This window comes from Chiloscyllium plagiosum, unplaced genomic scaffold (genome assembly GCF_037043375.1).
Source record: "Chiloscyllium plagiosum isolate Xiang-an unplaced genomic scaffold, Cpla_swu_hap1 HiC_scaffold_36, whole genome shotgun sequence".
NCBI classification, from domain to species: Eukaryota; Metazoa; Chordata; class Chondrichthyes; order Orectolobiformes; family Hemiscylliidae; genus Chiloscyllium; species Chiloscyllium plagiosum.
The window spans coordinates 27,461,763-27,488,548 of NW_028270174.1; the positions used below are offsets into that span (position 1 = coordinate 27,461,763).

Consider the following 26,786-nt stretch of genomic DNA (forward strand, 5'->3'; position numbering starts at 1 on the left):
GTGTAGGTTAGGTGGGTTTGGATCGGCGCAACATCGAGGGCCAAAGGGCCTGTACTGCGCTGTATTTTTCTATGTTCTATGTTCTATTCTAGACACGTGGGTTCAAATTTCACTGTGAAAATTGGTGCAATTAATATTCAACTAATAACATCTGAAATTGAAAATCAGTCTCAATTGTAATTACCATGAAACCAACATTGATTATTATAAAAACATGTCTGATTCACCAATGCCCTTTAGGAAAGCAAATCTGTCTTCCTGTCATCCTAACTGTCACAGTAACTCCAGAAAAGTCTGCAGTTTTTTTTTATTTGAAACAGACACTGTGAATCTGTTGTAATAATTTGGACTATTTATCAGTACACAATTTGTGATTGTCATAAAACTGTGCTGTGTAAATATCATATGGTTAATTAGATGACATAAAAGTGGTGAACAGCATGAGCAAGCTAAAGCTGAGGTCAAAGTTTGCTAAAAATAAGAGCTAAGCCTCTTTCCAAGGAGGCACAACAAATCTTAATGAGCAATTACTCAAGCCAATATAGTAATTTACATGTTCTGATGTTTGCCAGTAGTCAAATGAGGTCTGCCAGTGATCAAACTTCTCATTTGCTAAAGAATGGACAGTTAAATGTTTGGCTGTACAGCTTTTTTGTTTGGAAAGTGTACAAAGAAACCATGTCATAGAGCATAGTTAGCTAGCTCAGGAACAGGTGTCATCTCCGATGCATGACTGGAGGTTGGAACAGAGCAGGCTGATTGCCTGCTTTTACCTGTAAGTCCATGTAAATGGATTCAGTTGTGGTTGTAAACTTTATATAGGAAAGGTTTTTGCAGTATTTTCCTGCTGTGTACTTTGGGTATATTCCATTATTAAAACTGTTTTAGGTTATTGACATCCAGAGTAAACCTGACATACCAGGAAAAGTGGGAATTAAAAAAAATTCCAGGTGATGCTATAATCCTGGTGTACGAGGGACAGACTATAAATGTCATTTAAGGAAATTAAGTGGAGGAGATCTGTTGAGGCTTCAAGCTGATGACAGAAACAGTGTTGGCAGAGGGTCTAAGATTTGACCAGTTGTGATTCTAGATCTAATGTTTTACTGAATGGTTCATGGAAAACAATTGTGGTTATAGGACATTGAGTAGGGAGGAGTAGGGAAAAAGCATGCAACCAAATACTTAAACAAGGTAAATAGGCATGATGTGGAGGTGCCAGTTTGGACTGGGGTGGACAAAGTTAAAAATCACACAACGCCAGGTTATAGTCCAAAGGGTCTATTTGGTAAATAGGGGAATTATCAAAGAATGCTCTGTACTGGCAGCTTACTTGTAGCTTGTTTGACTTCAGGAAATAACACTGTAGACTAAAACATGTTTCATGGATGATGCGTTGTTAAGAAGACTCCCTGGGCTAGGATCATTTGGTTACTTGTCATGACCACACCGTAGTTTGGCCTCAGTGCAGTGCATAAATTAGGAATTTGTATATGTTTATATCTGGTTCCCTTTCAGTTTCCCTTTCCCTGAGTGTTGTCATTTTTTTAAATAAAGCAACACAGCTTTTTATTAAACAAGACAAAATGTCATTTTATTATGCAATTATTGTTAGAGTTTACTGAAGTGGAAAGTGAGAAAAATTAATAGCTAAATACACATTGAAATTTTTAAAGCAAGCAAGGATAAAAATGAGATCAATCTGGACTGTTATTGTAAGATTAACTTCCTTGAAGTTTCTTTTTCTGAAGTAAAGGCAGATTCAGCAACAATGTGGACTCTGTACTCAATTCGTTAGTAGTTGATCCCACAAGTGGATTAAGTGGAACAGATCTTGGGAGTGGGTAAAGACGGCTTTGTTTAGCTTTTGTAGCACTAGATTGTGGCTTTTAGTATCTGGGCTCAATTAACAGTTCTGGATGTTTCCCTCTGCCCCTTGCTGAGAAGCAGTAGCTGCTTTAAAGATATCTCTCACATGGTGTTCAGATAAATATCCTCATAGTCACTGTTTTCAGCCAGCCTTATCACAATTAAGCAAATGTTAATTTTGTTGAATTATTGTCTGCTTAACTGCAAGCTAAAACACCCCCTTCCCCAATCCCAGGATTATGGCCTGAATTACAGACACATTTTATGCTTCTCCATTTGAAGGATACAAAACAATGGGGGTTAAAAAAAATGTTTCAGTTTCAACTATACAGGGGTGCACAAATGAGACTAAACAATCAGGTGCACCAGCTTACATGCTGTGACAGTTGCATTATTGCTATGTATCCCTGCTGTGTTGCAGGTAAATCTGTCTCTGGCATTGGAGGCTGTCCAGAGAAGGTTCACGAGGATGATCTTTGGTATGAAGGGTCTGACTTTTGAGGAGAGATAAGATTGGATCTCTACTCATTGGAGGTTAGGGGAATGAGAAGTAATATTATTGAAACATACCAGATTCTGAGGGGACTTGACAGGGTAATTGTGGAAAGGCTGTTTCCTCTTGTGGGAGACTCTGGGATCAAAGGGCATAATCTCAGAATAAGGGGTTACATGTTTAAAATATAGGAGGAATTTCTTCTCTCAGATGCACATTAATCAATACAATTCTTTACTGCAGAGTGCTAGCAAAATGGGTCACTACACTTAAGACTGAGATAGACAGATTTTTAATCAATAAGCGAAACAAGGATTATGGTGATTAGGCTGGAAAGAGATTTTGAAGATGACCAGATGAACCATGATTACATTGGACATGGAGAAGATTTGATAGGTTGAATAGTCTATTTCTGCAGGTGATGGCATAGCTGTGATGTCACTAGACTATAATTAATAGCAGGAAACTACTCCACAGTTGAAATATAAATATAATGAACAAAATTTAGAATTGAGAGCTAGTCTCAGTAATGATGCCGTGACTTTAACATTGATCATTGTAAAAATCCATCTGGTGTATGAATGTCCTTTAGGGAGGGAATCATTGGTCCTTACCAGGTCTGGCCTACATGTGAGTCCGGACCCACAGAAATGTGAGTGATTCTTAACTTCCATCTAAAATAACATTGATATACACCCAACTAAAAGATAATTTGGAATAGGTCTTGACCACAAACCATGAAAGAAGAAACATTTACATACCACCATGGAATTTTTAAAATATTACATTTACATAAATAGAGCCTCAATTTAATATTTCATTAGAAAACTACATTGCCAGTACAACACATTCTCAGTACTGCACTGATACGTCAATCTAGAGTTTGGTCTCAAGGTTCTGGAATTAGACTTAAACACACAAAATGCTCTGTCAGAGCTGCAGGTGCTACCAATTTAGTCACAACTGGCACATTCAGCACAAGTCTTTGTTTTATATGAGAAAAACAATTCATTGAATGTAATGTTTTGATTTACATGATGGTAATCCTAATTGGTGTTTTAGATTAGATTCCCTATAGTGTGGAAACAGGCCCTTCGGCCCAATCAGTCCACACAGACCCTCCGAAGAGTAACCCACCGAGACCCATTTCCCTCTGACTAATGCACCTAACACTATGGACAATTTAGCATGGCCAATTCACCTAACCTGCACATCTTTGGACTGTGGGAGGAAACCGGAGCACCAGGAGGAAACCCACGCAAACACAGCGAGAATGTGCGAACTCCACACAGACAGTCACCCGAGGCTGGAATTGAACCTGGGACTCTGGTGTTGTGAGGCAGCAGTGCTAACCACTCAGCCACTTTCTTCAATATTATTGATAAAGTTCAAAATTTCAGATGACAGAGAGATAGGGATTATTCCAATACCTTCAGCTCTATCAAAATAACCAGCTTCAAAGGGTCTGAAGATAATAATGGAGTGTAATATCTCAAGGAGAGGAATTTACCTGCAACACTATCCAATATGTACATAGAGCTCAAAACTTCATTGCCTGTGTCTCAACTATGAAACATTTGAATACACGAGGCACAACTGTTAGTAACCAATGGACAAACATTATAGTCATGTTAGCATGAGTTATCATCCTTCAGCAATTTTAAGAACCATTCCAGTTGTGTCAAACATACTATTATGGAAATCAAACAAGAAGTAATGATCCCAAAGAAAGAGGTCATAATTTAATGTGCATTTCTAGTCAGGGGAGAAAAGATATTTTATGTATGAATGTGCTCTAAAGCAGGAATGTTTCAGTTTGCTATAATACTTGGTCATTTATAAATTAATATGTTAAACTGCCATTGTATTAACAGCGAAAACCTGATACTTAAAGGACCACATTAAATATAACCTATTGTTTAGTGCCAAGGTTGTGACCAGAATACATCATGAATGTGTGATTTTCTTAAAAACATTGTGCAAATGTTATTTATAGACCAAAAAACAACAGAAAAATAGTTTAAGATTGGTCTCAACCTTCCTCTTGTTTTAAATTTCATTACTTCCTGTTTTACCTCACCTTGAGTTAACATTAAGGTAAGACGGTGTTGTTCTCAATCTACTTTTAGTTTTAGCAGGATGCAATTAGCTTCTTAAAGAATACAAATCAAAGTTGGGACCAGATCTGAGAATTGACATGTCAGTTATCACAGCAACACTGGAGAAAAAAAAAGTTACGTTGGCATTCAGATATTGTCACTCAGTCTAACCCCGATATACAAACCTGTGTCAGAACAGTCTAATGAAGGCCCTGGAGGAGCAGCACATCTCCAAAAGGTTTAGTGAATAAAGATGGTTTAAAATATTTAACACCTCTCAGAATTTCACTGCATTAATTTGTAGCTTTGATCATATATAATTCATAACTTTTAACATTTAAATGCTTATAGTTGCTTTCCTTTTGGCAGTTGTGCATACTGGACCAGCTGATGCACATCAATGTAATAGAATACAGCCATCAAAGGCTAATTATCACAGTCCTACTTATTTAATGTGCATTCAGTCATTATTAACTGCTTATTACTGGGGCAAGAAATCTTCATGGAAGGTTGATTCCAAACATGAAATAGTAAGTTAAACAACGTTGAGATGTATTGTATACAGCACCTGTGTAAACATTCTTTGTACATACAATCCTGCTCTTCCTGACCCCAGCAAAATAATGAAAAACATAACATTTTGGAGCCTTTTCAACACAGAAATAACCTACTGCTTGCAACCTTTAGTCGCTGCAATCTGCCTACAGCAGGCCACTATGAAAAAGGCAGACTGGCAACATTAATGGGTTGGTGAGCCTTTCAGCTGAATCCTCAGGCTGCCCCACCCCGACAATATTACTTTCAGTGAGTTTAAATTGTTTGTAGAGTCTTAAAGTAATCTTTAATCGATTGGCCTTGAACATCCTGAAGAAATCTTCAATCAACCGGCCATGAAGAATTCTAAAGCAATCTTTATTCAATCATCTCCAAAGAGTCCTATGGTAATTTTTATGCAGTTGAACTTGAGGAATCTTTAATCAATCAAACTCGAAGTGTGCTAAAGTATTCTTTAATCAATTGTCCCTAAAGAATTCTAAAGTAATCTTAATTCAATTGAATGCAAAGAATCCTGAAGTGATCTTTAATCAATCTTTCTTGAAGGATTCTAAGGTTGCATGATCTCAGTCACTTTTTTAAAAAAACACTTTAATTTAATATTAAAGGGAAACTAGACAACCACATGAGACTGAAAAATGCTAATAGCATTAAAATAAAGTACAATGGGAGGAGATTCATCTGAAGCATTAAAAACCGGCATCAACCAATTGAGCTAACTGACCTGTTTCTGTGCTGTATGTTCTATATAGTTCAATGTAATGAATTGACCTGAAAGTACTGGAGTAATCTTTAATCAATGGCATCTTCAATTCAGTAGCTATTTCATATAATGCATAGCCACTAATGGCCACATGTGCCCTATAAAGTGGATCAATAGACTGAGCTCAGTATCCTACATCAAATATCATTGCCACGAATCATTTTTTTCCACTAATGACTTAATCCATTCACTAAAATTGTATTTGCTTAAATAAAACTATTTTATTTTTCCTAATGACAAACTATGCATCTCTTTTTAGTGAATGAATCTGCAGTGTTGGGCATCAAGACAGTCCATGAGTAGCGATACTGAAGGATGCCTTTTGGTTGCTTGATAAGGTGAGAATTATCTGGGATACAGGAGGCTCCTTTGCTAACATGGTATAGGTTAAGTGTTGTGAATGCAATGAATATCATTTCAATATTAAGAAAATAATGTAAAATAAAGATCATGCATGATCTTTATTTGTTGTGATTTTTCATGACTTGATTCTCTGGTTGGTATGTTCCAAAGTCATTGGGTGTCTCATTCACTTTTTGAAATGGTGGTGAAACACACAACCTGATTTCTAATGGCAAGGACTGTCATATCCTCTTCCAATCAGGCAATTTGCTGGGTAGCAACAGATCTCTTTCCAAAATTGAGCTCCCAGAAGTGACAACTCTACACATTGAGGGATTCAAGCCAACCAGATGTTGGCTGTTTTAGCAATAAATAGTACCACTGACAAGGCTAGGTGGGCACCCAACTTCCTGAGGGGCTAGGTGGGCACCCAACTTCCTGAGGATCAAGATCTCTGATAAGTGCTTCTTATTGGAAGGGGGGCTTGTTTCTGATGTTGGTGGATATCAAGGAGTATCACAGTAGGAATCAGAAGCCAGAGTAGGAGTTGACCACTTTCAGTCCAGTCCTTTATCATGCACCAATCAAGGGAAATCTTCCATTCCCCATAACTGACACCCTGCCTGCTTTACCAGTCAGGTGAGTTGACTTGTTCAGTCTCATCTGGAGCTATAAATATTTGCAGCTCAGGTGGAAATAGATCCTTAAGTTGTCCTTAAGTTCTTATTGATCAATCAACTACTAAAGTCCTTAACCACTAACAGTCTTGCCATCCAGGCATTAATTTAGAAAGAGGCTAGAAGGCAACTAGGACCATTAGGGACAAAATATTCAGCCCCTTGTCAAAATCCTAACAGCAGGATTATATCTGTTATACAGCTACACAATACATTATAGATCTGATGGTCTGACTTGATTTAGGAAGATAGATTCACTTTAAACTTCACAAAAGAATTATGACTACACAGTATTAGCTGCAAGGAGAGAAATGGATTACAAAACAACCTTATTAGACATTACCTGTTTGTAAAGGCAGTTGTGAACTAAGGACAAAATCTTAGGTTGCTATGGCATCTGGAATCAGAGAGCTCACTGGCAGTGTTGAGCATAGACCCAATTAGGGAGCATCATGTGTTATGAAGGAACTGACTAGATTTAAAACCAGCTGTAGTATAATACATTTACGATCTGACAGAGTTGACTCACATCACAAGATAAGCTCCAACCATCAGGAAACAAAAGACTGATCCTGGGAGCCACTAACCAGTGCTGTGCAGTATTCTCCATATGGTCGCCAGAGCGTGTATCATTCTTCAGTGACTGTTGTAACTCTTGATAGCATGTAGCTAAAATAGTAATGTGTATTTACTCTTAGTTTGAGCCTGATGTCTCATAAAAGGCAATCATGTATCTCAGATGCAATGTAAGTAGCTGTTAAGTACCATTTAATAAACTTTTGCTGTTTAATCAAAACTAAACCTACGTTCTGCCAAGTACTTGTGGGCATTCTTCTATACTTGGCATCTGAAATTTGACGAATACCAAGAAGAAATATTGGCAGTTCTGGAAACCAATGTAAGAAAAACAACCATGCATCGCAAGGATAAACACATGCCTAAGGGAAAAAAGTATTGACGTGTGGATCTAAAGGTTATATGAATGAGAAAATGCTTACTACCTACACTTGAAGTTGCTATGTCATGTAAAATATTTAATAGACTTCAAGTGGTTGCCAGTTTGCCTGATAGGTCACTTAAAGTCTTCAGGATAATTCTTCTTGTGATTCTTATTTAATCAGTTTCTCAGATAGAATTTTCTCAGCCATTGAGTGACGAAGGCAAAGGCAAGAAATTTGAGGAAAAATAGCAAGAATGAAAAATCTGATTCTCATTGTTGACAAAACTATGTTGATTCATTCCTTAAAGTTTCAATGGTGGGTTCTGAATCTTGCTCATAAACGCTCACTATCCAATTGTGATGCATCATCACCTCATTAGTAGGTGACCTTAACTAACTTGTACGCAGTTTATGGTTTATCTATACAATTCCAACAAACTAGATGACATCAGTTTCATATTTGAAAGTCGGAGCAGTTACTTGGTGGATACAGTTCGCCACCTACTTCTCTGGGCCTCCACCTGAAGGAGCATCCATTAAAATCTCATTGCAGGCTCCATGTGCAGCAAACACCTTCACCTTCATCCATGAATATTAGCTTCACCAAAATACCAGCCTCTCCCACATCATCATGGCTGATCTCAGACTACATTTTAACCAGTTCCAAAAACGCACATCCCAGATGGCCTCCTTCTTCAAGGACCGCAATTTCCCCCCCGACGTGGTCGACGATGCCCTCCACCGCATCTCTTCCACTTCCCGATCCTCCGCCCTTGAACCCCGCCCCTCCAACCGCCACCAGGACAGACCCCACTGGTCCTCACCTACCACCCCACTAACCTCCATGTACAGCGCATCATCCGCCGTCATTTCCGCCCACCTCCAAACGGACCCCACCACCAAGGATATATTTCCCTCCCCTCCCTTATCAGCATTCCGTAAAGACCACTCCCTCCGTGACTCCCTCGTCAGATCCACACCCCCCACCAACCCAACCTCCACTCCCGGCACCTTCCCCTGCAACCGCAGGAGGTGCAAGACTTGCGCCCACACCTCCCCCCTCACCTCCCTCCAAGGCCCCAAAGGAAACTTCCATATCCGCCACAGATTCACCTGTACCTCCACACATATCATCTATTGCATCCTTTGCACCCGATGTGGCCTCCTCTATATTGGGGAGACAGGCCGCCTACTTGCGGAGCGTTTCAGAGAACACCTCTGGGACACCCGGACCAACCAACCCAACCACCCTGTAGCTCAACATTTCAATTCCCCCTCCCACTCCACCAAGGATATGCAAGTCTTTGGACTCCTCCATCGTCAGACCACAACAAAATGACGGTTGGAGGAAGAACGCCTCATCTTCCGGCTAGGAACCCTCCAACCACAAGAGATGAACTCGGATTTCACCAGTTTCCTCATTTCCCCTCCCCCCAGCCTGTCTCAGTCAAATCCATCAAATTCAGCACCGCCTTCCTAACCTGCAATCTTCTTCCCGACCTCTCCGCCTCCACCCCAGTCTGACCTATCACCCTCACCTTGACCTCTTTCCACCTATCACATTTCCGACGCCCCTCCCCCAAGTCCCTCCTCCCTATCTTTTATCTTAGCCTGCTGGACCAACTTTCCTCATTCCTGAAGAAGGGCTAATGCCCGAAACGTCGATTCTCCTGTTCCCTAGATGCTGCCTGACCTGCTGCGCTTTTCCAGCAACACATTTCCATCTCTACATTTTAACACACATCAATCTTGGAGTTTACAGACTCTATTGCAGTGTTCCTGTCAGGTTGTACTGCATGCAGGAATACACATATATTTGCACAGGCTGCATTTTACAACTCTTAGGTTGGTTGCTTAGCACTTACTTTGTGCTAACTTGAAGGCTCACAGCTTTTTTGTCTTGCCTTGCCTTTTTAACTCATTACTTCTTCAATGAGAACTTACAGGTCAAAGCATCTCTGGTTCAATTTGTCTTTTAGTGCAGTTTGGAGGAAATCTGTCATGGTTCCAACGACTAAATATTCAAAAGGGTCAGCATGTTACTGAATGGATCTCATTATATCGCTTGGGAAAATGTTTCTCCAAAAGTGACGTTGGATCAGGATCCCAAAGTCATTTAAATTATATCCAAAATTTCATCTGGCTTGAAAGCATATAGGGATCTCTGAGAGACTTATGACTGTTGGTGCAGAGAGGAGCAAAGGACAAGTTTTGTGGCAAAAGGCTATGAAGGATGGATACAAAAAGGCAATAGGATGATTGTAGATGGGAATGCTAGCTGTTCAGATTGGAAAATGTGGTGCTTGACAAGAGAGAAAACAGTGGCGTTCTGAGACATATTTGTCAGAGGAATGTTGTGCAGAGGAAATTCAGAGTGTGGGGTTCAGCAACTCAAAGGGCACTGCCATTAATCGAAATTCTCCTTCTGAGACCCTGAATTGCCTTGGTTCACTATCTTCAGATTTTGGAGGGATTACATTTTTGTTGCTGAATTCCTTGAAAACTTGCATCCACACTTGCCTTGTTATCCTCTTCCTCTTGCTCTTAAAGAAACATCACCACACATTACAGTCCTTCAGATTTCACAAGGGGACCCTTAGGTGAAAGTCAAAGATTGAAGAACAGCTTTCTCAGGCTGTTTCATATGATCTGATGTTACTATGACATGCTTCCTTTCACATACTCATAAGCTACATCCAGAGTCATGGTATCATAGCCTATACTCTATAGCAAATAGAGGGAATTGGAGAAGGTAAGAAAAGCTTAGTCATTAAGGATTCAGTTACATTACTGATGGGGGAATATAATGAGAGTTAAGCAGGTCATAGTGCCTTTAAGGGTACAAATATGAAATAGGAAATTATTTAAGATCTTAGTGCAGACATATACAGTAGCCCAGTGCCAACTGAATGTGAAGTAGTAAAAGGTATAAATACAGAGATTAAACAAGCATTTAATAAATGCAAAGTGTTATTAATAGAGGATTTTAACATTCATTCAAATTGGGACAAGCAAACAAGCTCATAACAGAAAGCAATTAATTTGTTGAGTTTATTCAAGATAGTTTTCTGCAATGATGAGAAGAATTTTAACTACCAAGAGAAGGCAGATTTGTGTGTAATCATGACATTCAAAGCCTGAATCGCATTATGTTAGAAACCTGCTCCACTTCCCCTTACTCCGCACCCTTCCCAGCCTTCAAGCAAACTTCCAAAACCAGGGTTTACAGGAAAATGAGGAAATCTGGAGAAGCTGTTAGGAAAGTCACAAAAATATGCACGCATGTAATTAATTTTGTATTTAATCATGTATTCTGGCTTTAACAGCCAGCACCTGGGTTCTTCAAAATCACTGCTTCTCACTTGGGTCAGCGTGGTAAGAAAACAGGAGCAAGTGTTTGTTTAATGAAACTTGATGTGTTGGGAGGACTTCACATAATGAAACTGACCACTGTAAACATGTCTATATGAGGAAATATTGCTGACTTTTCTTTTCTGAAAGTGCTCCTTCTGTTTTGCTGGTGATTTTTCAACATCTTGGAAGTCAGTTCAATTTTTTGCACTCCCTTGCAGCTTCTGTGAGGAGCAGGAATGGCAGGAATGCAACAACAACAGAATCAGGTACACAAAGGACAGCAACAGCAGTACTGTCAGCTGCCATCTCCTCACGGGTACACAGAATGGGCAAAGAGATCCAACCGGAAGGGGACAACTCCTAGTGTAGGATCAAAAGGCAGAAAGTCAGCTCACTTGATACGTGCAAGCACAAGTGTCTCAGGTATTCACAGTAAATCATTAGTGACATCTAGGATTTCTAGATAAGGACTTCCCTCCTAGTAGACCAAGACAGTATGTTTTGCCAATGAACATGTGGCTACCACTGGACACATATAAACCTACACCCATCTTTCCCCAACTTTCTAAGCCACTACAGTCCCCTGTCTTTCCCTGGGGATCTGTGCGATCTTCTCCTGGAAGAAAGTAAAACAGAGACTTGTGTGAGAGATTTCTTTATGAGAGATGAGAGAGAGTTAATGTTTCTGAAGTGTGTCTATAAGGTATGATTGTCAGATAACAAGAAAGTTGTGTGTATTCATCTAAGTGTTGACTGTTCTTGTCGTGTTGCCAGCATATATCTGGAGAGAGAGAGGAATGTATGGTGCTACAAGATGGTTTGGTCCGAAGAGTGTTGTGTAGGAGAGTGTTAGGAAAGTCAGAGTGTTAAGTTTTGTACCTCACAATGTTTCGTTACTCACATAAGCTACACTCTCAAGCTCCTTGAATTACTTAAGGCACCATATTCAGAATTAAGGTATCACATGCTTGCTGCTCCCTTCCCTGGCCATTCCATCCATATATACTTATTTTGGAAGGCTAGCCTCTTTGATTTGTTCTTGGAAAGTATCACCTCACTTTAGTGCTTCACGCCTTACAGCAAGATATTTGGATAAGATCTTTTGGGGGAGTGGTGCAGTGGCTCAGCTGTTAGCAATGCGACCTCACAGAACCAGGGGCCTGGGTTCAATTCCAGCCTTGGGTGACTGTCTGTGTGGAGATTACACATTCTTCCTGTGTCTGTGTGAATTCCCTCTGGGTGCTCTGGTTTCCTCCCACAGTCCAAAGATCTGCAGGTTAGATGGATTAGCCATGCCAAATTTTCCATAGTGTCCAAAGATATGCAGGAAAGTGGATTAATCACGGGATAGGGTGAGGGTGAGTGGGTAAGGCTGAAATGCTCTTTGGAAGGTTGGTGTGGACTTGATGGGCCAAATGGCCTGCTTCCACACTGTAGGAATATTATGATTCTGAGAATTTGAGACTGATAGACCAGCTGCGGGGAATCATGCCTCCTTTCCATTCCTATTGTTGAAGCCTTAGAAATCCATGCACAGATTTGACTTGTCATTGGAGCCTGAAGAAAAGTCCCATTGACTTTGCTTCTGTCTCCATTGATGCTGTCACTTCTGCTAAGTTTCTCCAGAACTTACTGCTTTTACTTTAGTTACCTTGATATCTTGAAGAAGTATGTTTCTTTTTCTTTAGAGGAATAGAAGATGAGTGGAGACTTGATAGAGGTGTCCAGAGTCATGAGGGATCCAGCTGAAGCAGATGGAAAGAAAGAAATATACCAATGGTGATATGAGGCAAAGCAATTTTACACAGGAAGTAGTTAAGATCTGGAATGCATTCCCTGAGTATGAAGTGCAGACAGATTCAATTGTAACTTTTAAAAGGGAATTGGATAAGTACTGAAGTGGGGATAAACATTTGCCAGACTACGGGGAAAGGAAAGGAATATCACTAGCTGAGTTATATTTGCAAAGACCTGGCACAACATAATAAGTCACATGACCTTCTTTTGTGCTGAAAAACCATCCAAAATTCTAATAAAATTTCATCCAACATGTTCCATAGCCAATAAAGGGAGGAGACAGTATTCAATTTAGTAATGCTAAACATTCCAGATTCACATAAAAACCTAATGGTGTGTGAAATTTACCTAATAGCAATTGTAAAGTTATTGAATTCAACATAATGTTTAAAAAGAAGAAATGCAAAATAATGACCGAGATTCTAAATTTAGATAGGGCTGACTTTAATGTAGCAAGACAGAAACCATCCACAGGAAACTGAGAAAATCTGTTGATGGATAACATGATTCATGACCAGTGGGAGATGTTAAAAAAAAATTTGATCTGTTACAGAACCAATTCATACCCAAAGGGCAAAGAGCTTTGCAAGGCCAAAAATAAAACACAGCCATAGATATCCACGCTATATGACTCTGAATAAAGAGGTGAGAGGCAACATAATACTGAAAGGAAAAACATACAAAAATGCAATCGAAGAATTTACTGAGCCTGGGAGAGAAACAAAAAATGGTGGAAGGTAACAAGGTCGTAGGAATTCCAAAAAACATACTATGGAAAGGAACTTTCAAGGGGGGGATATCATAATCAACCAAAAATAATTATACAATAATATGAGGAACTGAGAATGATGATGACAATATTGGCTGAAATCTTCCCAGCTGCATCTCAATTGCTGTCAAACAATCAAACAAAATGTTAGCTTTCTCTTACCTTTCTAAGATTTTTAATGGCTAGATTTCCAATTCTTTTGTATTCATTTACAGGATGAGTGCGTCACTATCTAGACAGCATCTATTGCCCAGGAGAAAGTGAGGACTGCAGATGCTGGAAATCAGAGCTAAAAATGTGTTGCTGGAAAAGCACAGTAGGTCAGGCAGCATCCAAGGAGCAGGAGAATCCAAGGAGCAGGAGAAGGGCTCATGCCCGAAACGTCGATTCTCCTGCTCCTTGGATGCTGCCTGACCTGCTGCGCTTTTCCAGCAACACATTTTCAGCATCTATTGCCCATCCCTAATTGCCCAGAGGGCAGTTAAGAGTCAACCACATTGCTGTGGGTCTGGAGTCACATATAGGCCAGACCAGGTAAGGATAGCAGTTTCCTTCTTTAAAGTGAACCAGATGGATTTTTCTGACAATCATTCAAGGTTAATATTAGACTCTTAATTCTAGATTTTTATTGAATTCAAGTTCCACCACCTGCCATGGCAGGATTCAAGTTCAGTCCCCAGGACATCATCTGGGTCTCTGGATTAACAGTTTAATATAATACCACTCAGCGATTGCCTCCCCATAAACATATGGGTAGTTCTGAGATTCTGCTGTATCTCAGAACTTCCAAAAGTTGCAGTTGGTACCACAAACTGAGATTTTGGTTTGACCAGATCTGACCGGATATACTCTCAAACATCTTCTCCACCTCCCTCCCCACCCCCGCCACCCCCCATTAACTCCCAACTATTCATCCAAGAGATGTTCAACCATCGAAAATGGTGTCTCAGAAAACAAGATTGGAAAGGACTGCCGGATCTGGATTATGACTTTCTGTGTTCACAAGCACACAAGTTTCTCTAAACAGCAATGCTTACAAGTTATTTTATTAATCCATTCATCATATGTGGCCATCACTGGTTGGACCAGCATTTATTGCCCATCCCTAATTGCCAAGAAGGCAGTTAAGAGTAAATCACATTTCTGTGGGTCTGGATTCACATGTAGGTTTTGGATTAACAGTCTAGCAATGATATCATGAGACCAGTGCCCCCACCCTTGATTTATATACTTTTTTAAAAATCATGTTTTGCAATTCTTATAACCGTATACTTCACCACATTACATGTCATATCAGTTTTGCCCAATCCCTTCGCCTGTTAATCTCTTTACTGCTTTCTGTCCTCCTTTCAGTTTGCATTCTCAACTAGTTTTGTCTCACCAACAAGTTTAAATCTTTTGCTGTCTCCTCTTTCTCTAAGCCATTCATATAGATTACAAATAACTTGAGCTGAAAATGTGTTGCTGGAAAAGCGCAGCAGGTCAGGCAGCATCCAGGGAACAGGAGAATCGACGTTTCGGGCATAAGCCCTTCCTGAAGAAGGGCTTATGCCCGAAACGTCGATTCTCCTGTTCCCTGGATGCTGCCTGACCTGCTGCGCTTTTCCAGCAATACATTTTCAGCTCTGATCTCCAGCATCTGCAGACCTCACTTTCCCCTACAAATAACTTGAGGCCATCACCTATTTAATGGAAAAGTTAACATTTCTCACCAATACCAATAAAGATTCAATGAGCTTTGGTAGTAGTGAAATGGGTAACCAAGAGAGAAAGGAAGTATGTTAGGCAATGTGATAATAGCTTGAAGATATCCTGTAGTTAGATTATATATTAGAATTGATTGTTTAAGGTTGATATTGGTATTGCTAAAAGTTCTGCTGCTGTTAACTGATATTTAAATCCTGAAGTTAGATTTTGAACTAACTTTTGTGAGTTTTTTTTCTGCAATTAGTTGTATCATGAAATTTTATGCAAGTTTTGAAAGGTACAAAGAGTTACAGTACAGTCGGGTGATCATAAACCCAAAATTGGATATTCTAACTTGATCCACAGCCTGAGAAATTGGACCTGATAGAAAATTGACCAAACTAAATTAAACAGCAGCCAGCAGCTATCAACTACAGAAAACAATGGAAACCAAAGTCAGAGGTTACAAAAATCAGGGGGAAGTAATTACAACCAGCCCTCGGGCTCTGTATTGGAAGAATATTGATCAGACCTTCAGGCAGCTTGACTCTCAGCCAGTGCCTGAGGACATGCACTTTACACCACACCTCTCAGCCACTTTCACTTCAGACTCCAGTAATGATCCTGTAGCTTTTGCTTCCTGCAATGATGGCAATGGTTAGTATTCTTGGTGCTGTAATCAGCAGCTTATTCCCCAGAACCTCTGAGAAGCTGGAAACTCCCTCCAACCATGAGAAGGACCCTGAAGCCAATTAAACGTTAAGTTGGGTCCTTGACCGGCCACAGAGGTGTTGGCCCCTCTTGAACTCGGGGACAGGTCTATACCAGGAGCATTAAATTCCTCTGATGGCCTCTTAAAGCTATCCACTGGATTTCCAACAGAATAATTAGGAGACTGAGATGAACAGACATGGCTGAGAAAATATGAATGGTGGGCAGTTTTTAATATGAAGGATTAAACCAGTGGTCCATCACAGAGTCATAGAGTTGTACAGCACAGAAACAGATCCTTTGGTCCAACTTGCCCATGTTGAGCAGATATTCTAAATTTAATCCTATTTGCCAGCATTTGGCCCATATTAATCTAAATCCTTCCTATTCATAATCCCATCCAGGTATCTTTTAATTGTAACTGTACCAGCCTCCAACACTTCCTCTGGCAGCTCATTCCATACACGCAACTTTGCCTCCTAGGTCCCTTTCAAATCTTTCCCCTCTCAACTTAAACAAATGCACTCTGGGTTTGGACTCCACTAATCTGGGAAAAAGACCTTGACTATTCACCCTATCCATGCCCCTCATGATTTTATAGACTTCTATAAGGTCACCCCTCAGCCTCCAATGCTCCAGGGAAAATAGCTCTAGCTTATTTAAGCCCCTCTTTGTGACTCGAATCCTCCAAGCTTGGCAACATCCTTGTAAATCTTTTCTGCACCCTTCCAGGTTTAACAATATCTCTCCTATAGCAAGGAGACCAGAATTGAACACAATATTCCAAAAGTACATTCAATCATCATTTGGTATTTTTAAAAATAAAGTTCATTTTTAATTCTTGCAGTGCTTATAACTTCATGCTATTTGAATCATTGTTGCAGAATTCAAGAGTGTTCAAATATCCAATTAAATGATACAATTGTTAAAATGTCATAAGTATCATAAATCATAGATGAACATTGACCCAGCAAAAAATATAGCCCGTTTCCTGGCCCCCAAAGTCATGTTTTTGGCTGTATTTCTCTTCTATATTAATTCCCCTTCGGCCATGATATGCTATTCCCTTATCAGTCGTCAGACTCAACTTCTCATCCCAAAAATGCATGTTTCACTGACCGGTGCCTCATAATCAGACACAAAGGATCAAACATGTGATATAGGCAAAGTTGCTAAAGAGTGCTGGTATTTAAGACATGCTCTTTGTCTTCAGTGCCAATGACACTTCAAAATGATGACCACTCACATTCATGTCAGTAATTCAGTTTAACACGTTGGGTGGATTTTTCAAAGTTTCAAAGGTACCCTTGTATATGATGTGACAATATGACATCTATGGTAAAAGAATTAGTTATCATGTTATCTCGTATTCCCCATCCCATGAAACCAAATATATAATAATAATGCCACAAATATAAAGGGAATCTGTTTCACCACCGTAATCAATGCAATCTCTATACGGTACACATTATCTGGTAATGAGGCCTGTAATGAAATTGGAAACCATGATGTGGACATGCTGGTGTTGGACAAAGTTGAAAATCACACACAATAATCAGGTTATAGTCTAACAGGTTTATTTGGAAGTGCAAACTTTCAGAGCACTCTACTTCGTCGGATAGCTAGTGGGGTTGGATCATTTTGTGTCCTACGATCCTGTCCTACTAGTTACCTGACAAAGAAGAGCACTCCGAAAGCTTGTACTTCCAAATAAACCTGTTGGACTATGACCTGATATTGTGTGTGATTTTCAACTTTGGATTATAACCTGGTGTTGTGTGATTTTCAACTTTGAAATTGGAAAGTATGGTAAGTCTTATTGCTGCACTTGAGCCAAGGCTGCAAAGGAAATCTCTTTTAACCACCCTTAACAACATGAAACATTGCAATGAGGGCCTGACAATATTAATGGCAAGATATATAAGAACAAGCAATAGAATCTTAAAAGATACACTTGCAGGATAAAGGTAGCCAGTAAGCAGGGGAAAAAGTCTTGAGTTAAATGGAATCAAGCGACTGTTATAGTCTTGAGAAAAGTCCTTACAGGTAGCAACCTTGTGAAATAATTGTCTAAACTTTAAGGTAATCATAATTATTCTACAATTATTGAGATTCAGCAATGTTAATGCCACATGGCCATGACTCTGATGTATAAGTAACATAAATATGGGCAGTGGACATATAATGGTAGCTATATTACCAGTATGAAATGTGTTGATATGAGTTTGCCTCCAGTATGATATTATACCTAATTCAGGAATTTTTGTTAGCCTGCCACTATGATTTCATACTTGTGTCCACCTCCAAGCACTATATCAATGGAATGGCCCTTCATCCTGTCCAAAAGATCCTTCCTAAAAGCTTTATTTGTTGCAGATGCAATGTCTAATTCAATAAGACCCTGATGATTTTGCTTTGGAAAAGTCAGTCGCATGGACATTTCTCTAACTTCTTCTGATAAACTGGTTGATGGACTCTTGGGTTGCTTTTTGTACTACAAATTGGAATCTATTAGTTCTAAAATTAAAATCTTTCTGTCAGCTGGTCTTCAAGAATGCTCTAGATTTTTTTCTGAATGGGCAAGCAATTTTTTTTAGAGTTATTTTCTCAAAACTATCCATTGTTTAATCTATAAAATAAAACTGCAAATGTTGGCTGAATAAAGATAATGCCGTCAATGTCACATCACTACCCAATCTGTAAGGATGCTTCTTCTATCGAAGTTTTACCCTTAAAACCTAGGACTATACACCAAAGCTATGAGTCTCTGATTTTTTGTCAGTATAAGTAACATTGCTGCTCCACTCACCTTGGTCCCTTTGAACCTGCTCCAAGATGTGACTTGATCCCTCTAAGAATTGCAGGCATGTTGGCAATTTGCTGCCTGTATGTGGCATTCTTGCCAAATGAGGAGTGAAAATGCTCCACAGACTTTTTGTTTTCTATTTTCACACCTTTTTAATGTAGCAAACTGCTTTATTTGTGTGTTTATGCTGTATTTACTTTGTAGGAGTTCTTGGAACTGTGCTATCAGGACCATTTAATGGTTGCTTTTTAAAATCAAATCAGCAACCCCTCATAATTATTTTTGCTTAAATAAAGAGACAGCGATAAGATACAGGTCTGTAACACTTAAGTTTGCTTGTATTTGTAACTCTAGCCATTTTATGTCTAAGTGAAGCAGTCACGTTCTGATGATAAAGAAATTAGCTTTATCTTCTTGCTGGTCAATGCCATATTGATAAATCTTGACAGTTGCCTGTACTCACAGAAACAAATGTTTATGATGGTCCAGATTCTCTGCTGTACATAGCCGTTGTTTAGTTGATCTTCAATTAGATTTCAAAATATCCGAAACCTAGATATCAGAAAGTTTTATATATGGTAACTGCTGCTTACCATGATATGAATTTGCCTCCATCTGTGTATTTTACCTGATATGACAATGCTTATGCTTCCCTCATTATATAAAAAGCTAGATGTGGGTTTTGTGTATTGAAGAGTCCAACAGCTGATGATTACAGATAATAATTATAACAATTATGTAATATTAGAGCAATAACAGAAGCTAGGTTACAATTGAACATGAGTAGCATGCTTAAGTGACCCTGGGATAAAGTGATGTTATGAAACGCTTATATTTTCAGGTCATATAGTATGATATAGTGAAGATATCATGGACATGCCTTTTAAAGGTGTACAGGCATATTGACGATGAGGCAATAATATATTGTGATCCAGAGAATTTTAAATAATACTTCCAACGACTGAATAACTTTGAATGTGACCGATTTTAATACATATTGACACATAAATGATGTTTTCCTTAGGAACTTTGTAGAAGAAAGTCCTTGGACATATTACTATTCTTCCATTATGTTCACAGTCCACACTAAGGAAGTGGTTATTGGGGAGTGGGAGGAGAGTGTAATTGTTGGTATAAGTAGTGACTCTCAGCATCCTCTTTTTTTCCAAGATATAATTACATGTGCCACAAGTGAAAATATGCATACATTAGATAACTCTGGGTATTGCCTTCTGGAAGTCTAGATTTCACACTTGCTTATTCTTGACATATATGTGCATTGGTCTCTTGCATGATGAAGAATCTTATCTCTTTATGAGATACATTGACTTCCAGGCTTGGGTTTTTCCTTGGTTGGTTGAACCACAGGATATAGGTTTCCACTAACAATGCTTACGTGACCGATTTTAATACATATTGATACATAGACGATGTTTTCCTTGGGAGCTCTCTTAACAACAGTGCTTTGTTGCAGGAGTTTGGTGTTCATGGTACTTGGAAGTTTAAGCATCTGAAAATTCTCTGCAGTTCTTCTTTGGCCAAGGTGGAACATGCCATTCATCTTCAACTTTGCCTATGTCAGGACAGATCTCATAACTTGACTAGATAAAATCGACAAAATTGATTGACCTATATTCATTAGCATATCCTGCTGTTGAAAATGTGTCCCTCACAATGAGCTGCCACCATTAGTGAATGCGGATCTCTGTCTTGCTCATCTTTGAGTTTGTTTAACATCACAATATCATTCTATCTATTTACTGCTGGAACAGATCCTGATTGAAATTGGAAACACACAATGTTCAATAGAATCTCTACAGTGTGGAAAAAGGCTATTCGGCTGAACAAGTCCACATAGACATTCATGGAGTATCCCACCCAGTCTCACCCCCTAACCTATCCCTGTAACCTTGCATTTCCCATGGCTAATACACCTAATGTGCATATCCCTGGACACTACAGGCATTTTAGCGTGGCCAATCCACCTAGCCTCCACATCTTTAGAACGTGGGAGGAAACCAGAGCACCCGAAGGAAACACATGTAGGCACAGGGAGATTGGGCAAACTCCACACAGACACCCAAGGCTGGAATTGAATCTGGGTCCCAGATGCTAAACACTGAGCTACCGCAAAAGGAGCTTGCAAGAACCTTTTAACTGGTGGACAGTTATAGGGGATGACATTAACCATTTGTCTAAACATGTTTCATGTTGTGGGCATCACAGAGACATAACTGTAAAGAGATCAGAGTCAAAACGTGTAATGCTGGAAAAACACACAGGTCAGGCAGCATCCGAGGAATAGGAGAGTCGACATTTTGGGCATAAGCTTTTCATCAAAGAGATCAGGTTGGGAACTAAATCTCCAAGGAAATGCATCCTATGGATAGGACGGGCAGGTGGGCAGAGGGGGTGGGTTGCATTTCTCATAAGAAATGATGTCATTCATTAACAAGAAGTAATATGGGGTCAGATGTTGTGGAATGCGTGCAGGTAGAGTTGAGAAACAGCAAAAGGAAGAAAAAACTATGCGGATAGGAGAATGTATCGGCTTCCTAGCAATAATTAGGATGTGGGCCGGAAAATAAATCAAGAGATAGAACAGGCATATAAGAAAGGTACTATTGAAATCATCATGGGGAATTTCAATATGCAGGTTTCTTGGAAAGTCAGGTTTGTGGCAGACCAAAGAAAAGGAATTTGTGGAATGTCTACGGTGTTTTGCGAAAAAAGAGCTTGCACAAACCTCTTGAGTAGCTGTAGGGAACAACATTAACCACTGGGGGTCTGAACATGTTACATGGTGTCGCTCCATGAGCATAAAGAAGTGAAACATGTAGATACCCTGAAAACATTGCATCCAAAACATCAGCATAAATCAATAAGATCAACAGAATAAATCATCATATATGTATTTAGGAACTTTCTAAAACTAACTTGCGAGCAATAATCCAATGGAAATAAAGATAACACATTGTTTGTTCCGTTTTGATGGGGATCAATTTTACACATGCTGACTTAGCATGATCACGTTAGCAATATCTAAAACATTTTGTAGAAGAACTGAACTATATATATATATATAGAGTTCAACTTAAAGAAAAATAAAACAACCCCTGACTGACTGTAGGCTGAATTGCAATTTCTAAAGCAGTACCTTCCAAATGGTATTTGAAAGTATTGATATTTTGAGATTCCTTTGCTGGGTGAATTGACCAATAGCCATAATTGACATCCAGTTTGGAAAAACATTTAGCAGCTTGAAGTTGGGATTCAGTTCTTCTTGTGTTTGAATTTTGTGTGGGCATCTTTTTAGAGAATTGTCTTGAAAGCAACACTTGTATTTGATTTATTACAGTTACATGTACTGAGGTACAGTGAAAAGTATCATATTGCGTGCAATCCAGACAAACCATACCTTACATAAGTACAGGAGAAAGTGAGGACTCTGGGTACAGCAAGTGGGAATAGCCAGGTATTTTTCAAAATCACATTTTCCTCAGTGGTGAGCTTAACCTCCTGAGACCAGCAAAGTTTCTGACCTAGCTAGCAGGGAGGGGAAGGCCGGGGTGGGGTGGTGGGTGGTGACAGTGTATGGGGCCCTAAAGGTAGGAAGCCTAGTAAAAGATTCTGAATTTAAAATTCTTGTTTTTAGGTTCTAATTGTGTTTAATCTGGCTAATAGTGTATTTAATGGTATTACTGTCCTTTGTATAGCTGATTGTGTCAATTTCCCTGTTTATTGCATTTACCTATTTTTTGTGTTATATTTACTTTTTGCATTGTGAATAAATGCAGAGTTTTTTTTGCCATTTGTGTACTGTCCTTTTCATTTCCTATTCCCTGAATAAATGCAGTGTATAGAACCAGGGATCTAGGGTGATTCGTATAACTTAAAAATCAGAAAATTACAGATTATAAACCAGGACCCTACATTGTTCAGTTGCAATACCTTTCTGTAGTAGCTGGGACTAGAACTTAGAACTTTTAGCTGATGGACAGAGAGACTAACACTGTGACTTTTTTAAAAAAATAACCCATTTATTTAATCAACCTGTTTAGAAATGTTATTACACATCACTGGAGCAAGTGGGACTTGAACCCAAGGCTCCCAGGTAGGGACATTACCACAGCGCCACAAGAGACTCCGACTAACATGTGGCATCAGGTTTGATTAGGCATGTTATCAGACACAACGCACTAACCATCTGAGCTGACCAAACTGGAAGACCACGTTACCAGCACAACAGCACAAACCTTGGATGCAGCAGAGAAAATGTCTGCAATGATATTGTTGAATCAGTCTGCTCAAAGAAGCTCTTTCATTCTTCGGGAGCAGGTGGATCTTGAATCCAAAGTTCCATGCATTCAGAAGTAGGAATGCTCCAACTGTACCACTACCACTATACCGCAGGAGCTCAGTGATGAACTCCAGCCGAGCAAGCCATTGTCATTTAAAAAGAGACCTCTATGAGGAAATTAATTAGTGATTTCCCATGCACCTTGTTGGGGTTATCACAAGTCACAGTATTGAGTTTTGTATAGGCTGGCAGTTCTTTTTATTGTTGATCCATATCCCAGGTAAAGTACTTGTTTTCCTGCCGAGGTAAAGTACTTGTTTTCCTGCCGAGCTGCTGTACAGAATTTCATCATGAATGCTTGAATGCAAGAGATGAGTGACCATCTATGTGCAGTCAATTTTACTGTTATTGGCTGTATCATTGAATTCAACTTAATTTAATTCAATCATAATCCAGGTACATATTGTTTGGATTTCAGGTTAGAGGCATGTTTCAGTGCTCCCATGTCAATTGCGTTTTTTAGTGTATATTGACCAAGTTACTTTAGGCATTTGATATTAATAGGGGTAAAAACATTAAACTGTTGAATTTCATCCAGATTTTTGTGTCATATTTCCAATACGAAATGTCAGTTCACCTATAGGTTGAAGGTCCTTCCATTGTAAGTTTTCATCCTGATCTTTCTTTTCTCCAGGCATCCATTTCACTTTCTCTTGAGATGACTGATTACACCACTATCTTCTCAGTTAGAAAATTCCAGATCATTACCACACACTTGTGAAAATGTTCTTTACACCTTTCACTCTGGATCTTTAAAGTCTGTGATCTGAGGACCTCTCATGGGCCTGGAAGCTGGCTCCTGGGGTCACAACGATTAATTTGGAGACATTCACATTCCAAATCCTAGTCCCTTCATACTTTATAAACATTGTCTTTGACTACCTGGTGATCCAGACATCCTCAGCAGTGAACATCACATCTTTTGGACTGCTGAATCTCTGGTCTTCTAATTGAGCTGGCAACTGTTGAGGAAGGGCTACCTATTTTGCAGTTATCAGGCCCTCCACACTAATGGTAACATCTTGGCTCAAGTTTTCAGATCTGTGAACTTTCATCAGAACACATCCATTTATACACATCTTTCTGGCTGAAGATGAATACACTCGAAAGATACAAAATCAGTTCAAGTTTCAAGAAGTAACATTTTTAAGATTTAATACAAAATATTGTTCACAAATTCTGCATACTCAAACTACAATCCTACATACTTCCAGGATTATTATAATCCATTCAACTTTGCAAAAGTCACGGGGCAAGGAGGAGAAAGTAAGGACTGCAGATGCTGGAGATCAGAGTCGAAAAGTATAGTGATGGAAAAGTACAGCAGGCCAGGCAGTATCCGAGGAGCTGAAGAATCAATATTTCGGGCAAAACCCCTTCATCAGGAATGTGGGGGAAAAGGGAGCTGAGAGATTAATTGGACGGCGGTGGGGCTGGAGGGGAGGTTGCTGGGAAGACGATAGGTGGATGCAGGTGAGGGGTGATTGTGATAGGTCAGTGGGGAGGGTGGAGTGGATAGGTGGGAAGGATGAAGGACAGGTCAAGAGGGTGGTGCAGAGTTGAAGGGTTCGATCTGGGATAGGGTCGGGGGGAGGAGGGATTTAGAAACTAGTGACGTTGATGTCAATGCTGTGTGGCGGAAGGGTCCCAAGGTGGAAGATAAGGCATTCGTCCCCCATTTGCCAAATGGTTTGGATTTGGCAGTGGAAAAGGCTCAGGGCTTGCATGTCCTTGGGGGAGTGGGAGCGGGAGTTGAAGCAATTGGCCACAGGGTGATGAGGTTGTTTGGTACCTGTGTCCCAGAGATGTTCCCTGAAATGCTCCGCAAGTTGACGTCCTGTCTCCCTGATGTACAGGCGACCACATCGAGAGCAACGGACACTGTAGATGTGTAGAAAAATCTCCGCCAGATGTGAAAAGATTATTTGGGGCCTTGAATGAAGGTGAAGGGAGAGGTGTTGTGCAGGTTTTACACCTTCTGCAGCGGCAAGGGAAGATGCTGAGAGAGGAGGGTGGGTTGGTGGGGGTAGTGGACCTGACAAGGTATTCACGGAGGGAATGGTCTCTGCAGAATGCAGATAGGGGTAGGGAGTGAAATATATCTCTGTTGGTGGGGTCTGATTGTAGGTGGAAATGGCAGAGGATAATGCGCTGTATCTGGAGATTAGTGGGGTGGAAGGTGAGGACCAGGGTGTTCTACCCTTAGAACATAGAATATAGAACATAGAACAATACAGCGCAGAACAGGTCCTTTGACCCTCCATATTGCACCGACCTGTGAACTATTCTCAGCTCGTCCCCCTACAGTATCCCATCATCATCCTTGTTGTGGTTGGAGGGGTGGGTTCAAGGGTGGAGGTTTGGGAAGTGAAGGAGATACACTGGAGGGCATTATTGATGATGTGGGAGGGGAAGTTGTGGACCTTGAAATTTCAGATCATCTGGGATTCCCTGGAGTGGAATTTCTCCTCCTGGGAGCAGATTCAGTGTCGGCAGAAGAATTGGGAGTAAGGGATCTCTTTTTTAAAGGAGAGGGGGTGGGAAGAGGTTTGGTCCATTGACCGTGGGAGTCAATGGGTTTGAAATAGATGTCTGTGTTCAGTCAGTCACCGGAGATGGAGTCGGAGAGGTCCAGAAAGGAGAGGGATGTGTCTGAGATGGTCCAGGTGAACTTAAGGGTGGAAGGTATTCATGAAGTTGATGAACTGTTCAACCTCCCCGTGAAGCGTGAGGTGGCACCAATATAGTCATTAATGTAGTGGAGGAAAAGGGGGGGGATGATGCCAGTGTAACTGTGAAAGATGGACTGTTTCACATATCCGACAAAGAGGCAGGCATAACTGGAGCTCATGACTATCCCTTTGGTCTGAAGGAAGTGGGAGGATTCGAAGGAGAAGTTGTTGTGAATTAGGACCAGGTCAGTCAATTGAATGAGTGTCTCATTGGAGGGCGACTGGTTGATTCGGTGGGAGAAGAAGAAATGGAGGGTTTGGAGGCCTTTGCCATGACGGATGGACGTGTACATGGACTGGATGTCCATGATGAACATAAAGTGCTGGGGGCTGGGGAAACTAAAGTCATGGAGAAGGTGGGTGTCATGGGTGGTGTCCTGAGTGCATGTGGGGAGTTCCTGGATGACGGGGGTCAGGATGGTGTCGGGATATGAGGAGATAAGTTCATTGGGGCAGGATCAGGCGTGGACAATAGGTCAACTGGGGCAGTCAGGTTTGTGGATTTTGGGTAAGAAGTAGAACCAGGCAGTGTGGAGTTCTGGGACTATAAGGTTGGAGGATGTGGATGGAAGATCCCCAGAGGTAATAAGTTGTGGATGGTCTGGGAAATGATGATTTGGTGATGGGGGGTGAAGTCGTGGTTAAGGGCGCAGAAAGAGGAGGTGTCCGGGATTTGGCGCCTGGCTTCGGCAGTGCATAGGTTGGTGCACCAAACTACCACTGCACCACCCTCACCCCTTGTCCACTGGTTTAATGGTGAGATTAGAGTTGGAGCAGAGGGAGTGGAGGTCTGCGCTTTGTGAGGGTTAGAGGTTGGAGTGGGTAAGTGCGGT

The 26,786-nt window shown here is 40.3% G+C and overlaps 1 long non-coding RNA gene across 1 annotated transcript in view; it reads left to right on the forward strand.

Annotated features, from left to right (window-relative positions):
• LOC148139917 (uncharacterized) overlaps positions 1-26,786 on the forward strand; it is a 52,585-nt gene that overhangs the window by 17,045 nt on the left and 8,754 nt on the right. The window contains exon 2 of the long non-coding RNA XR_015753369.1: positions 6,039-6,117. This is a non-coding gene — a long non-coding RNA (uncharacterized LOC148139917). The remainder of the gene's footprint in view (positions 1-6,038; positions 6,118-26,786) is intronic.